General features: G+C 39.5%; 1 long non-coding RNA gene across 1 annotated transcript; it reads left to right on the top strand.

Annotated features, from left to right (window-relative positions):
- The first annotated feature begins 3,375 nt into the window (after window positions 1-3,375).
- Window positions 3,376-16,622, top strand: LOC118811042. Its single transcript, XR_005007460.1, has 2 exons — window positions 3,376-3,482; window positions 16,173-16,622. It is a non-coding gene; the product is annotated as an uncharacterized LOC118811042 (long non-coding RNA).
- Window positions 16,623-16,859: the final 237 nt, after the last annotated feature.

Raw genomic sequence — 16,859 nt, 5'->3', positions numbered from 1 at the left:
GTGCTCAGTGCAGCTCTCAGAACCGCTCTAGAAAAGGAAATCGGCATAAATGGGTTTATAAAGTTCTTGATTGTTTATTTTAACTTTGTCTTATCATTTACTTCCAATACAACATATAAATGTCTTGTGGAGTATTTGAATTTCTAATTTACAAAAAAGTAATACAAAAATGCTGAATATTCTGTTTACAAATTGCATAATTGGTCAATAACTGAAGCAAAGGCACGAGTTTTGGTGTCTAGCTAAGCTTCTGTTTCTCAATCAGACTGAGGATCTCAGAAAACACTCAGTCCACATTCCTGTGAACAAACCTCTCAGTACAGGAGCTGAAAACGCTGTGCATAACATTCTGAGGATGCTGGAGAACTGCCAGACGAGGGTGGGTGAAGGGGTAAAACAAACAAACAAAAAATCTGGGATGCCCAGTCCTGATCCTAGAGCTGTACCACCCTCCAGAGTTTAGCTCCAACCCTAATCTAACACACCTGATCCAGGTAATCTGAAGGCATCTGAACATTACAGCCAATCAGAAACCTTCCAGCTCACTTTACTTCACATAGATACCATCTCAGAGCTTGTTATTGGTCCATGTGCTCAGTCACTGAGCAGTAAAGCATGTTCAGCTGTAGAGACAGAACAGCAGGTTCAGCTCAGCTGCAGGTACAGAGCTGTGATCTGGTAGATACAGAGAACGTTCCTGCCTCCTGCGTTTTTCTCTCTGGAGTCTCCTCTTACGGTAAGTCTCATCTTTTATTATTTAATTTAACTTCTCACATTTAACTAAAAGCAAACAACAAAAAGTGATACCTCTTCTCTTTGTAACCTTGATAAGTCTTAGCACAATGTTTCTGCACAGGCAGAGACACTTTTTGTTGCAGATAGTACATTTTGCTTTGTTTTGAACTTTGTCTAAAGCAAATACAGTCAGTCTGTTGATGTGCGTGTTGTGGAAGGGTGCATTTTTAGACAGTTCAGAGTTACACAAACCCCACCCACTCACCAAATTAGAGTAAATCATAATTACATATAGTGCAAATATTCTTTTAGCAACAAAATATAGTTTAATGATATATTTTGAAATTTTATTGTCAATAATCTTTATTTTTTTTATATACACATTTATGCATAATTTTAAAGTACCCGTTTCCCTTTACATTGTTTGTAAATTTCATCAACTCTCAGCTCTAGTAGCTGCCTAGGGAAGCACTGTGTCAAACGGACTATTAAAGGGTAAGAAGAGTTCGATACGTCCACTAGTAGCAGTGGGTGACAGTGTGTTACTGTTGTCAAATTATGTTGCAGTACCCTTTCCTGATTATATGATGGATGCAGTCAGTATTTCTAGATCACTGAACAACTGCATGGACCATTGACAGTGATTATAGAGAGCCTGTAAACAACCAGCGTACAGTAACTGTATAGACTGAACTGTCACAAGTAGCTAAATAGCAAGTAGAAACATGCACAAGTAGTATGGCAGCCCGTATGACATCATCTCATTTTTTAAATTTACTTTTATTCAATTATTTTTACCAGTTATTTGATTTGTTTACCCTCAATGTTGCCCACAGCTGAGACCGGTTGGACCACCAGAGCAGCTGCTATGCCAGCAGCACTGAGGAAACAGAAATGGTCCTCAGCGGATATGATCCGGATGTGAATCCTCAGCTGAAGCTCAAACCTGTGCACCAGAGGATAATATTCCTCCAGAAAAGAAGACACCAAAGTCTTTTTTACACCTCCACCACCTCCATTACTCACAGATCTAAAAAAGGAGATATCAAAGCCATTAAAAGAGTCAGACAGGAGAAACAGCAGCCCCCAAAGACCACCACCTCTGTTTTGACCAAAGAAGAAATCTGATGGTGACACAGTTCCAGTTACAGATGGTTCATCTCAGGTCAGTTCAGTCCAACTTGAGCCGAACTGAAGCTCCCGCTGGACTTCCTAAACCTAAACAACAGAACACAGCGGTCAATCATGAGGAACCTCAGAAGCCAATCAGAAAAAGTTCTCTGCCTGAACCTCCTAATTTTACTTCACTGTCTACTGCAGAACCACAACCCTCTACTGTCAGTCAGGAGAATGAAGGATCTAACACAGCTTCAAACACCCAGTAATACTGCAGTGGGGTTTATCCAGGGTGGGCAGGAGGAGGAGTGTAGAGTGTTGTTAGAGGAAGACGAGGAGGACCACCAGAGACTCCGCCCACAAAAGCCACAGTAGGATCTCACCCTAAACTCCAGAGCAGCCGGTTCTGACTCAGCTTCTCTCCGCAGGACATCAGGCTGCTGAACAGCCAGTAGATACTCAGTGCAGCAGCATGTGGCCTTCACTCACACCTAGAACTCACAATCCCACCCTCACCCACCATACGACCCCTGAGTCTCTCTGCACTTTATTACTGCTGCCATGTAACAGTAGCCTGTACAGTAACACGTAACAGTTTAACTGTATACAGAACACCGACTACTGACACCATCAGTACAGCTCTGTATTGTGCAATACAATGAAATCTACTGTACAAATGTTTATCTTGTTTATAGATGTTTATAACTAAACCACCTACAATTCAACATTGAGATGTTGTAGAGACAGTGATGATTTGTAGTACCTGGAGGTGCTACTGGATGACAGACATGAGTGAACTGCCAATAAGGAGGCTGTATAAAATGATACTCATTCATCAGAACTTCCTAAAGAGCTTCAGGTTTTTTGTCAGTAGGAGGCGCTATTGGACATCTTTTCTGCTGACTGTAATCAGGCTCTACAATCAGGGACAGATCATGGTCATTCAAGGCCCCTATGCACCAGCATCTTAGGAACCCACCCCTGCCCCCAAACTGTAACAATAACACTAACTGAAGAATAAATGCATAAATAAATGTTTGTTTGTAATCAGCAGTGTCTATTTTCATCTTTTTTGTTTTGAGAATAAACAAAATTTGCTTTATTAATGATGAATATCCTTTTTAATATTCATTTTTGTCTACATTGAGACAGTTTATGCTATTTGTGTAAGGTTTGTGTACCTAAAGACGAATTTCAACCAAGATTTCTTCTTTATCTTTCAAGCTAAACTGAATGCAGAACCATTTCACACCAAACCCCTCTGAATCACTCTGTTCACATCTCACACACTGAGTTATGCAGGAATTTTGAAAAACTGGTGGGGTTCCCCTCTAAATCCTTTCCTTCTCTTTTTTCCTCTATGACATCCTTACTGATGTGTTAGTAAAGCATGGTGACTTTATTGCAGTTTTTTTGTCATTTGTCTTAAAGTAAATAAAAAGTTCTCACCACTCACTGCAGACTCTCTGCTGTGCTGTTCCTCTGCTGTCCTGAATGTGGTGCTAATGCAACCCCTACGAGAGAAAGAGAAACCAAACCAAAACAGGGGAACCCCAGACAGAGGAGCTCCAGACAGGGACGGAGAGAGAGACGGAGAGAGAGACGAGGGAAGATCAATAAAACAACGAGAGGTAGGAACCCCTGAAGATACTAGGAAGCTGGCAGTAAATAAGGGAGAATGTGTGCAGCGAAAAGGGAAATTAGGATCATATGAAGATGTGTTTTTGTTGTAAAACCGGCGACGAGCTCGTGATGTGTGTGTGTGGGTGTGCGTGGGTGTGCGTGTTTGCGCGCGCAGTCTGATATAATTTCAGGAGTTCAAAAACCTTTTAGTTTATGTAGGTTTTCCTAGTTAGTGTGTTATTATACCCCTGCTGAAAAAAAACAACCATTAAAATGAAAAACCTGATAGTTTTGAGTTCTAATAGGAATTGGATTAGTGGTTAGCTGGTCAGCTGCCTGTTTACACACACATCTAATAACACGTCATATGGAGAAGTGTACAGAGTTTAGACTTTGGTCCAATCCCATTTCTTCTTTTTACCCCTACCCCTTGTTTTCGAGTGTCACCCTAACCCCTTGGAACTGAGTTCCAGGGTAGTGGTTGAAATCTTCCCTCTGAAATGGGACCCTCAAATAAAAAGAGCATCACTTCATTAACAGCTACCAGCGCTGCTCTGTAGGCGACGCTGCCAGTCTGCAGTGACAGCAGAGGAGGGTAAAGTTCAGCTCCTCACTGCTGGGCTTTAGTTACATTTAGGGCATCATATGCCTTCAAAGAGGGGGGCAATTATTTATTATCACCCACCCCTAATTCTTCAGTGATATGAACCTGAAGTCAGATATTCACCAGCTTCTTGTTTGAATTTTCCTGTTCCACCTTAAATGGTGCAGCAGTTACATTCTGGTGCTTCAGGTGTCAGAACTGCTGGACTATTTAAGGTGGAACAGAAAAATTTAGCTAGCTAACTACCAAGACATCAGCATACTATTAGTGATTTTTTATGCTTGTTATGAAGAAAAGGACCAAAATACACTGAAATGATGTTAAACTAAGAAAATATAATGGTTATCATAATTTTTTAACGGAAAAAATTCTCACATTTGTGGGTTTCTTTGGTCTCTTGTTCTCCGTCTCGCCGGTTTTTCTTCTTTTCTCATAACTCTCTGTTTGGAGTCTCTGAAAACCTCCGTTTGGAGGGTCATGTAGCCCCAACACTTCGCCCCAAACCTCTATCCCAACAAGAATCAGGACACCCTACCCCTGGACATGAACACACAAAACAGAGGGCTAACGGGTAAGTGGTAGGGGCGAGGGGTGAAGTGGGACTGGGCCTTAGAGTGAATTTTGGTGTAGAGCTGTGGTCATCAGTCCTGCTCCTGGAGATCTGCCTTCCTGCAGACTTCACGTCCAACCCTGATTGACCCCACCTGATCATCTGATTGCTGCCCTCAGAAGGTCTTGATGAGCTAAATGAGGCGTGTTGGTTTTGTGCTGGTGGTGAAGCCTGTGGAGAGGAGATGGTGACCACTGATCACCATGAGGCTGGAGCTTTAACGGTTGGGATCTGTTTGTAAGATGAATACAATCAGTGAAGCTGGTGCCTCGCAGGTTATTTTATATGAGCATCTCAGGTGGGTTTTCTTGAAGCTGCTTCAGAGACCAAGAGTGAGACTCTAAAATAGAGGATAGTTTGGGTTTGTTTGGTCTCTGTTATTTCAGAGCTCTGAGGTCTGGTGTCTCTCTGTTATTCTAAAATGTGGACTTAAGTAGGAGTGTCTAAACTTTACAACAGAAGAGGTGTAATAAGCGTTATTGTTTTCACACTTATAGGGGAATTCCACCAATTAAAAAAAAAAATCTCAGCATAACTGAGTGTGTGAGATGTAAACAGAGTGAGTCAGTGTGGTTTGGGGTGAAATGGTTCAGATGTCTTTACAGTGGTGGCGGTCGCCATGACAACACAAATATAGACATTTTATTTACTATCCAGAACCACCAGTGAACCTACATGAGTCTTCTGAGTTTATATGAAATGTTGATGATGGGAAATAGTGGAAAATCTGAAAAAGCAAGTTTTCTTTGGGACTATTTTGAGTCACAACACCCTGCATGTATCCCTCCACCATGAATGGGTTAAAATAAAGGCATTAAAATTTTAAGTCAAAACTTTATTGCAAAACTATCATAAAACAGTGTCTCAGTCATCAGGCAGTGAATTCATAACCATTTCATGTAGTAACTTTCTGTGAGGGAGCTTTTAGAGGTGGACGTCTGGTTCCTATCACCACCACTGTGAACAATTGTGACTCGGTAAGTTTATCTAGAACGGAGCGTTTCACACCAAACCGCTCTGAACCGCTCTGTTTACATCTTAACTGCTTAATTATGTAGAACTTTTTGGAAAAATCAGTGGAGTTCCCCTTTTACTCGCGTGAGTTGTTGCAGGAGCTGCTTACATGATGTTTCCTTCCATCACTGCTGCTTTTTACTGTTATTGTTATTGAAACTCTTTGTTGAGCAGTTTCCAGGTATGTTTATTCAGATATAAAATCTATCTCAAGACATTTATTTCCATTTCCATAGTCAGTTTCATTGGAAACTGTGGGGCATCTGAACTGTATCATGTTCATTTCCTGATCTGACATGACAAAATCATGTCACAGACACTATTGATGTTGTTAACAGGTTTCCCATTAAGTCCTTTGCTTGTTTATGTAATATTATGTATTCTGTTCCTTTTCTTATCATTGTTTGTCTACTTGTTTATACTTACATGTCTTCCTTCATGAATACATTACAAAAAAATAAAGTTGGCAGGCAAAAAAAAAGAAAAATCGTATATATATATACATATATCATCAAAAAGGGCTCCTCTATTGTAACAAGCCTGACATCGTAACCTTTTTGGTGCTATAAAGAACCCTGTTCAAAAAAGGGTTTTTTTAAAGGGTTCTTTGAGTGTTCATGGTTCTATATAGAACCATTTTCTTTACTGAAGAACCCCTGAAGAACCATCATTTCTAAGTGTGTAGTTTATACTGTTTTTCTATGTATTTTTATATTCTTTTCAAGATAATGTTGTCATTACGTTACACTGAATTATTCTCTCTGTTTTCAAACTATAACACAATTTTTTATTGAAATATTACATACACAAGTACAGTAAACTGGAACAACATTGTTGATCTGCTTATCTTACCTTTTATGGTGTTGATACTGTTTGAATCCGATGGCGTAGCTTCATCTTTGGACTGTTTAAGCTGCCAAACTTGTCCAGCCAGTAGAGAAATGGTCATGGAAGACTGAGAGAGTCCCCACGCCTACGGGAGTTTTAATAAGGCTTTATAAATAGCTTTTGATTTATCAGGTTTCAACAGAAACAATTATGCTGCTTCTGTTCCCAGACCTACTACCACTGTGACTACTACTGCTACAACTTTTAATAATGATGAGTTTCATAAATGTAGGTCAAAGTGCTTCACTAACTGTGAATTAATCAGTGGAAAATGAAAGGTCAATGAAATTTAAGCATGTTTTGTAATTGATATTCAAAAGAAATAATAAAACAAAACAACATCTTAAGGAGTGAGAATATTTCTGCTCAGCTGTCCTGTAGAGTGTTTGTGGGACATTTTGTGCTGAATCTTCTGTCCATTTTGATCCAGTTTGATTTGGCCTTCTGTTTTCCTGTGTCAGGGGTCAGTAGTGCTGAGAGAGTTGATGCGTTTGCTTTCAGCGCTTTTTCCATGTGATGTTGATCATGTTTTATTCAGTGTCATAGTGACCTTTGTCCATTGTCGTTGCTCATCTTTTCCCTCGTGGAAGGGCCAGGCAGCGTCCTCTTAGCTTTCAGTCCAGAACACTTTATCTGAAATTGCTGTCAGGCAGACGGTCATCCCAGTGAGGTGCTCAAGTGAACATCTCGTCCACATTTGTGTCCAAAGAAAAACATATTTCAGTCGTCCAACAGGCCACTGATTCTAAAAGTGTCCGTCAGTTTAATCTGTACGACTGTTTTTAAAATATTTTGGCAAAGTTAACACCTTTCAGTAAATCACAATTAGGATTTAGTTTTCTTTCTTTCACTATGAAGTTTGTAGTTCAGATGAAAATATCAGCACCTGCTGTAGAATCTAGAACAAGAGAACGCAGGCTAACTTGAAATAAGTTGCTGGCTAGATAGTTCAGTAGAAAACAATAGGCTGATGATCAGTTTTTAAAAAAAAAAGATTCACTTTCTCTTATAGTTATTGTTTTATTGCTTTTCTTATTTTGTATTATACGAGACATAATAAGACAAGACATGATTTATTGTTGATGACTAATTTTAATTCTATTATATAAAACACATCTAAAGAAGCATCAGCACTGATACTCCAATAGAACTGATACACAGAGCTCTAAAGTAGTCTTAGGACAATTTATGTCTTGTTTATTTATTACTTTCCAAGATAATTTTATCATTTCTTCATTCATATCTATCAAAAAAGCTATAACCACCAGCAACAACAACCAGGTACCTCAAATTAATTGAAACTTAAGGCACATAAAAGTACTTAAGAATCAGCGGGACAAACATCAGTGTCTCTTTCCTTTATGTGGGTCAGTATTTGGTGTGTTATTAGGTCAGTATTCTGGGGGGCAGTCTCCAGGTTTGTTAGATGTTCTCCATTTGATGGTCAGAGTGTGGCAGGTTTTCAACATATCTCTTTCCACAACTTTGGGACATTTTTCACAGAAATGCCATTTCCAGGAGACGTTAATTCAACTCAATAAGTTTTCAAAAGTGATATTTCAATATGTTGATGGAATTTTGAGTGCGGTTCTTCAAGAGCAGTGAGCACTCAAGAAACCTTTTCATGCTTAAATGGTTCTTTGCATGGGGAAATAGTTCTTCAGATTAGAGAATGTGTTGTACATGGTTCTATATAGCACCAAAAACGTTTTTTGGTTCTATTTAGAACCGTTTTCAAAAAGATTCTATATAGAACTACATCACTGCTGTCGGAACAAAACCTCACATCTACAAAAAGGTACCTTTAAACATACTTTACTTTGAATGTAAGTCAGTGTAACCAGACTTTTTTCCAAGTAATTTTGGGCCAATTTAATTTGATCCATACATCATGAAATTCACACACAACATAAAGGGAAGCAGGTATTTTCAAATTATGTAGAAAACTGAAAAACGGAAATGGCAAAAATGGAGATACAAGGTTTTGTTCCAACAGCATACAACACATTCTCTATCAAACTGAAGAACCATTTCACTGTGCAAAAACCCTTCAATCATGAAATGGTTCTGTGATATATATTCATACACCGATAAGACATAACATTCTGACCACCTCCTTGTTTCTATGCTCATTGTCCATTTTATCAGCTCCACTTACTATATAGGAGCACTTTGTAGTTCTACAGTTACAGACTGTAGTCCATCTGTTTCTCTGATACTTTGTTAGCCCCCTTTTACCCTGTTCTTCAGTGGTCAGGACCCCCATGGACCCTCACAGAGCAGGTACTATTTGGGTGGTGGATCATTCTCAGCACTGCAGTAACACTGACGTGGTGGTGGTGTGTTAGTGTGTGTTGTGCTGGTCTGAGTGGATCAGACAGCAGTGCTGCTGGAGTTTTTAACAAACAGTGAGAGGTCTGTCAGAAGTTAAGATGACGGTTCCTTTAGGTGTGGCTGATAACCATCAGCTCAGTGGAGCTCCATCATTCAAACGGCGTGAATGTCATTGAACTCTTCCTGGTAAAAACACAGTTTCTTTTGTTCAGAGCTGATGAGTTATGACTGGGGATTTAAGACTGTAGATCACATCATCAGCAAAGACACAAAGATAAGATTGAAGTTATTTATGCAAATCGCATTGTGTACAGATTTTTCCACCGCAGCTTTAACCCCCACACTTCCAACCCTGTTTCAAAGCCCTTTTTAACTTCACCCACTTCGACTCACCACTCGGATGTGCATCACTCCTACGTTACACAAGTGTCCTGTCAGTGCAGAAAGGGAGGAGAGGTCACTGAGGAGTGGATTATTCAAACGTAATGCACACACTCTCAGCAGCTAATCAGCCAGCCAATCAGCTAGCCATGTAAACTTCGCAATGCAAAACCTCTTAAAGAAGTTTGAGTATAACATACATAACGTGTGATTAACTGCTAACAGTTTAGAACTGTGATGAAATATCTTTCTTTTTGTTCTTGTTAACCATGTAGCCTGTAGCATGCTAACGAGCCGGCTAGCAGAGGACAGTGATGAAGTTGTGTCAGCAGTCAAAGCCAGAACCATTATAAAGCAGGAGACGGTCACTGTTTGAAATATGAATGGAAAAGCTTGAAACCTCAACACGGCGTCTGTTTATGGAGAAAGTCCTGCCTTTCAATAAAACGAGCCAGTCGGTTTGCTGTTTAAGCTGCTAACGGGAAAAGCCCCCCTTTATTGCGGAGATATGTGCAAACACAGTAGCCAGAGCAACCTAGAAAAACATGATTTTGTATGATATTTGAATTAAAATAAAACAACTATTTATGCTGTTTTTGTCAGATTTTATCAATGATTTAAAATGTGTACTTGAAACAGTAATATTTGGTTTTGGTTTTTAAAGTCTCTACTCATTCAAAGAGAAAGGATGCTGGTCCTGTATTACTGGAAAAAACTGCCCGGTGGTGTTAGAAAGACGGCCATTGAGTGGACAGTCTTTCCTATGATGACTTTGCTAAAGCCCAGCAAATATAATGTTATTGTTTTGAAATGTTAACCATAGATAGGTTTCCAGTTTACAGACTGGGTGTGCACAAAGCCAGTGGGCAAAACCACTTTAGTAAATTAGCACAAGATTGTAACTTTAGTCAGCTGCTGTAATCAACATAGTTTTTGCATTGTTTGTAAATTCTCGTTGACCTCAGTAATAAAAAGGCATTTCAGAGTTGAATCTGTTTGTCTTTCATTTGCATATTAATATAACATTATGTAAAATGTAAACCTAATAACAGTTGACTATCAGTATCGGCTAGTCAGGTCTGATAAATGCCCCGCTAAGTTTGTTATTCACTACATATTTAATAGGAGTATTAGACAAAATTCCACTTATCATCTCTCATTTTCCACTTACTGTCCAATTTCTTTAGTTTTTCTTTCTTTCCTTTCTTTAGTTTGCAATACTTCGTAAATTAGTTCAGTAAATAATCTTATTCAAGCTCAGTGTCAGCAACAACATCTTCTATAAACTTATTTTATATCAGGCCTGTAAGAAATGGTTTCCTTTGTCCGTGTCTGATCCCACCTTAACCTCCCTCTTTCTGGACATTTTCCATCTGAGCTCCGGGAGTGCGCTCAAATAAGAGACACACTCGTTTATTACATGACTGAAGGGCATCTTTATATAAACATAGCTGGCGGGTGGCCAGTACAGAAACAAACAAGATTTATGAAAACAAAATGCAGAGTAGCTGTCGTGTGGGAAAACAGGAAATATGTGGTTGGCAAAAAAATACAATTGCAGGTCAGGACGCTCTGCTCTGACCTGCAGACATAAGATGATTACTTTGATAAACTTGGTGTGCTTGTAGAATAACTTTGTACTGGAAAGATTCTCTTTGCAGTTCTTCAGGCATCAGCTCCTCAATACTTCATGAACTTCAGACAGTTCATAATTCTGCTGCTCGTCTCCTCACTCACACCCAGTCATCACCACATAACACCTATCCTCCAGAACCTCCATTGGCTTCCCATAAACTACTGCATTCAGTTTAAGATCCTTCTTCTCACCTACAAAACTCTCAACAATCTTACTTCTTCCTATCTCTCTGACCTTCTCCAATCCTACAAGCTGAATTTCCTTTCAAGGCCTAGTCGTTTTTCTTCTCTCAGTTATTTGTGATATTTGTCTTAGTGTATTTTCTATAATAAAAGGCTTTGTGCATTTCAAATCTGTTTGAGGAGATTAAAAACTAGTTAGAGCTTCTTAGCATCTGGACCACTGTGTGATTAAGTGTTTCTGTTGGTTCCTGATAGTTTTGTAATGTGTTTTGGCTTTTTAATGGGTTGATATCACAGTGTAAAGGATCCTAATGGTTTAACAGGTCACCAGTGGCTGTTTCTAATTTCGGTTTCCTAATGGGGTCTAAAAGTGTTCTACAGGAAACTAGTGATCTGTATTGAAAACCATTAAGCCAATTCACATTAGAAAGCAAAACATTTAGGTTTTAAACCTAATGGTTTCTAATAGTCCTTGTTTTTAGCAGGAACATCATACCCAGAGCTGAGATTGTGGGTCTGCAGTGTCAGACTCCAGTCCTCACGGGCCACAACACTACAGACTTCAGCTCACTGCCTCATTATCAAGACCTTCATCAACTGAATTCAGAGTGTTAGATGAGGCTGAACGCTGATCTCCACAGCACTTTGGCCCACAAGGTCCCAGTTTGACATACCAGAGGTCGACCCTTCTCCCTCCACAGCTCACAGTGGACCACCAAGAGGGACAGTAACAAAAACAGGAACACGTTAAGCTCATATTTGTCCAGTTGTAGTCATGAGTAACATCTTATTCTTTAAAATGATGCACTTCGTGTCATATTTCTTTGTCCCAGAAGTCACAATGACAAGGAAAAAACATGATAAAGCATCACAGGGGAAACTTTGGTATATAAACCACTAATTTAGCCCTGCTGACATTTTGCTGGTATCAAATGGCGCAGCAGTTACTATTATAACGCCTCGCTATTTAAGGTGGAACGGGGAAATACGAACAAGAAGCTGGTGAATAAGCAGCGAACTTCAGCCTCGTAGAAAAGAGAAGGTCAAATCTAAGAGTCTCGATCAAATGACGACAAAGCGTCGCTGAAGACTCTGAGTCACGATGGAACCGCCCACTCAATGTTTATATTATTTAGAGGGCGAAGGTGGGGAGCGGGGGGGGGGCGGTGAGAGAACTCGGTGTGGACAGTGTGTTACGTATAGAGGGTTTATTGGAGTTTTGTGTTGTCATTATGTTTTTATTGCTGATCTGATCTGATCTCTTATCAGACCTCGCTGCTGTGCGACTCGGCTCAGACGTAAAAACACCCAGCGTATCTTCAGCCTGAACACTTTCGTCACTAAATACTCCACGGAGTGTATGGGTTCTGGAATGGACCGTTCTAGAATGTACTGTGCGAGTTCTAGAATAAACTAGATAGTTCTAGAATTTACATGCAAGGTCTAGAATTAACGAGGGAGTTCTAGAGTTTACCCGCGAGCTCGTGTGACAGCTCCCTGCTCTGACTGGTTTCAACCGACTCTCGCTGTTTGCTGTGTGACGTAATAGTGACGACAACCACAACAATACCGCGCAGCAAACCACGCCTTCATGAGAGCGGAGCGAGTTTTCAATGAGCTGCAAGATGTATATATATATATATATATATATATATATATATATATATATATATATAATGTATATAAAATGATGGAGCCCCCAAATCCTCAAAGTTCTGATAGAAGCTTTGTGAATAGCGTTTCATTTATCAACTCTCAACAGAAACAATTATACTGCTTCTGCTACCAAGCCTAGTACTGTGACTACTAATACTACAGCTTTCAATAATAATAATAATAATAATAATAATAATAATAAAACCTCACACGTTTCATAAATGTAGCTCACATTTCTTCACAACAACCCTGAATCAACCAATTAACAATGAAAGATAAATGAAAATTAAAGTGTGTTTTGGAATTTAATTTGAAAAGAAATAATAACAAAACAAAACAGCATCTAAAGGAGTGAGAATATTTCTGCTCAGCTGTCCTGTTGAGTGTTGAGGGACATTTTGTGCTGAATCTTCTGTCCATTTTTGATCCAGTTCAGTTTGACCTTCTCTTTTCCTGTGTCAGTGGTCAGCAGGGCTGAGAGAACTGCTATGTTTACTTTCAGCACTTTTTCCGTATGATGTTGATCATGTTTTATTCCATGCCATAGTGACCTTTGTCCACTGTTGCTGGAAGGGCCAGGCAGCGTCCTTTTAGCTGTCAGTCCAGAACAGTTTATCTCAAATGGCTGTCCGGCAGACGGGGGCCCCAGTGAGGTGCTCAGGTGAACATCTCGTCCACATTTGTGTCCATAGAAAAACAACACCTTTCAGTCGCCCAACAGGCCACTGATTCTAAAAGTGTCCGTCAGTTTAATCTGTATAACTGCATGACAGATTTTAATATCAGTGCTCACACCTCTCAGTGAATCATTATTAAGATTTAATTTTCTTTCTTTCACTATGAAGTCTGTAGTCCCAATGAAAAGATTAGCAGCCTGCTAGTAGAATCTAGAGCAAGAGAACTTAGGCTAACTTAAATTAAGTTGCTGGCTATATAGCGCAGTAGAAAACAGTAGGCAGATGATCAGTTGCATTATAGACCAGGATATCTCAACCCATGGACTGTGGGCCACCAGTGGGCCTTGAAGCACCTTCTAGTGGTTTGTGGGCCTGTACTCACAGGGAGGCAGCAGTTTGTAGTGGGCCGGTAACGTCACTTTATATTATAAAAGCATAAGTAGAAAAAAGATTAACCTAATAATTAAATATCTAAGAAGCAAATCATAACCGATATAAAAACTTAATGGAGACGTTCAAATAAAAACATCACAGTATCAGGCTGATTAGGTGCAATGCAGACAGTTGTCAAGCCAGAGATGGAGAAGTTCTCAGGGTGCTTTCACACATGCGTTGTTTGATGGACTTATCACACATCTTTCTTTCGTTCACTCTATTTTGATATGTGTGAACACTCCACTCGTACTTGAGTCTGCAGCAGACAGCTGAACTGTGGTCTGGGAAAAACCATGGTTCTCAGTCCGAGAGCTCACTTTCCTCTTCTTCTTGCAGCATGTTGGTGCTGCATCTTCGCATAATCTGCCTGGTTTAACAACTGACTTTTTAAAGACTCTCGGCACGAGCTGCTGTCAAATATGATAGACGAGCCGCAAAATAATAGCCAAGACGCGTCCGATTTCAACGAATGGTAGCAGAGGGTATTTTTAAGAGTATCAGCAACCTGAGTGGCTAAACTCAAACCAATGACAAAGCAGATATCGAATAAGACTAATTATTGTTGAGAGGAGTGTGGTTGTTTGACTATTTCACACAAGCACTAAAACCCTCAAAACTGAAGAGATTAAACGATTCATATTCTGGGGAAGCCAGTGGAGTATTTTCGGTGGAAATACGATGGACTGCAGCTCCAGATCATTGTCAACATCTGCCTCGTACATTTCTGTTCTTTTTTTCTTGTCTTTTCCGCACTTTTTTTAATATCACTACAGCCATATGCTTTTTTAACATCACTGCAAATTTTGCCAGTGGGTGAGCTGATCTCTTTTCGGTCTTAATGCTCAGGTTTTCAGTGTCAGCATTTAGGAAAAGCAAAAGAAAACTGTATTTAAAAAAGCATTTATTTTTAAAAGTTGGTTTTAGTTCTCCTGTGGGCAGCTATGCATTGTTGTTATAAACAGGTGGGCCTTGGGGTGCTAAAGGTTGAGAACCCCTGTTACAGACTACAAAACACCTCTTAGTTTGGATGATCAGCGAAAAAATGATTTTCATGCGTTAATCTTTTAAGAGGTAAAGAAACACAAACTTTTATTTTGACCAAACAGTACAAACTGTTTCTCAAGATTCACTTTCTCTTCTGTAGTTCTTTAGTGTTTTATTGCTTTTCCTTAGCTTCTATCATACAATATGTAACAGGACACATTAGACATTATGTGTTGTTGCTGACTAATTTTATTACTTTTGGTCTCTATTTTATGAAGCACATTAGTATAAAATGAAAGAGTTTTTCCCGTTTCAAAAGCATCAGCACTGATTTTCCAATAGAACTGGTAGGCGGAGCTCTAAAGTGGTCTTGGGACAATTTATGTCTTGTTTATTTATTACTTTCCATGCTAAACTCACAATTTGAAAAGTTAAATTAGAAAAGTAATAACCACCAGCAACAACAACCAGGTTCACGTCAAATGAATGAAAACTAAAGTAAGGCGAGTAAAAGTGCTTAAAAGTATCAGAGGGACAGACATTAGTGTCTCTTTCCTTTATGTGGGTCAGTATTTAGTGTGTTTTAGGTCAGTATTCTGGGGGGCAGCTCTGATGTTCAGCCAGGCGTGTTAGATGACTATACTGTCATAACAGCAGGGTGTGAGCGCGTTCTGTCTCTTTCCACCAGAACGAGGTTCATTGTTTTGGAAATTTCACAGATGTTTTGTTACCAAGAGACATTAGAGGTGAAAGATTTCTAGCTTGTCATTGTTTAGTTGAAGCCAAAGTATTGATTGACAAGACTACCTTTGAGCACACACACCAATGACAGACCAAACAAGTTGAGACTGTTACTGTGCTAAAGGTTGTGATGTCATAGGGAAGCCCTAGATAAGACGAGGATTCCTTTAGGTTTGGCTGATATCCTTCAGCTCAGGAGCTCCATCAGACAAACAGCAGTAAATGCTGTTAAACGCTTCCTGGGAAATACAGTTACTTTTATTCAGAGCTGATTAATTATGACTGGAGGGGATTTGAGGCTTTAAATCACATCTTTAGCAAAAACACAACTGGATGGCGTGGAATGTAGGCTTATAGTTTCTACTGTAAACCACTGATTTATCCCTACTGACCTTTTCCCATACTTCTCTATTCTGAGAGTGGTCAGCAGGTGTTGCAAAGGAATTACGAGTGGGTGTTTGTGTTGTCGTGATGTTTTTATTGTGATTTGTACCATTATCTGACTTGACTGTTGTGAGATTAGACTTCATTTTCCTCTGTGCTCTTTGTTTTCCAGCCTGAGCGCTTCAAACACTGAACAATGAGAAGAATGTGCTGGAGTGCCTGAGGGAGGGAAGCCCTGCTGGAGTTCAGCCTAAACAGAAACTGTTGCTATGTGAAACGTCACTGTTATGTAACCCAATCAGCGCCCGCTCACGTGCTGCACAGAAACCCACGTGCCGTGTGCAAAACCACAAACACAGTACTGTAGTTTTTTACGGTAAACTTTTTTTAACATGTAAAATGTCCAAAATCCACACGTTTACTCACATGATATTCATATGACTTTTCTGTGAAGACTCTTAATGGGGTTTTATTGAGCTGTATGTATGTATGTATATAATATATGAATGCTGTTTGTTCCATGATTAAGGTGCCATTTACCCACTGTAATTCTAAAATATGAAAAGTGATTTATTTGTGTTTTTAATATTTTCAACCTTGATTAAAAAAAAATAGCTGTTTATTTTGTTCCTCAGGAATATTATTTAGTTTTTTTTCAGTGTTTCTTTGCTGACAGTGACTTAAATGAGTAACAGAGTTGAGTTTAGAATTAGTTAAAGAATTAGCAAACACACAAACTCAGACTCTCTAATTAACCGTTGCTCCGCCTGTTTTTCCCCGTTTTGTATTCAAATATTTTACACTAACGCTGTTGCTGTCCGGGGCTGCACGGGGGTGCAGTGGGTAGCGCTGTCGTCTT

The sequence above is a fragment of the Colossoma macropomum genome, unplaced genomic scaffold (genome assembly GCF_904425465.1).
Source record: "Colossoma macropomum unplaced genomic scaffold, Colossoma_macropomum, whole genome shotgun sequence".
Classification (NCBI taxonomy): domain Eukaryota; kingdom Metazoa; phylum Chordata; class Actinopteri; order Characiformes; family Serrasalmidae; genus Colossoma; species Colossoma macropomum.
This window is presented reverse-complemented; position numbering and strand designations above follow the sequence as displayed.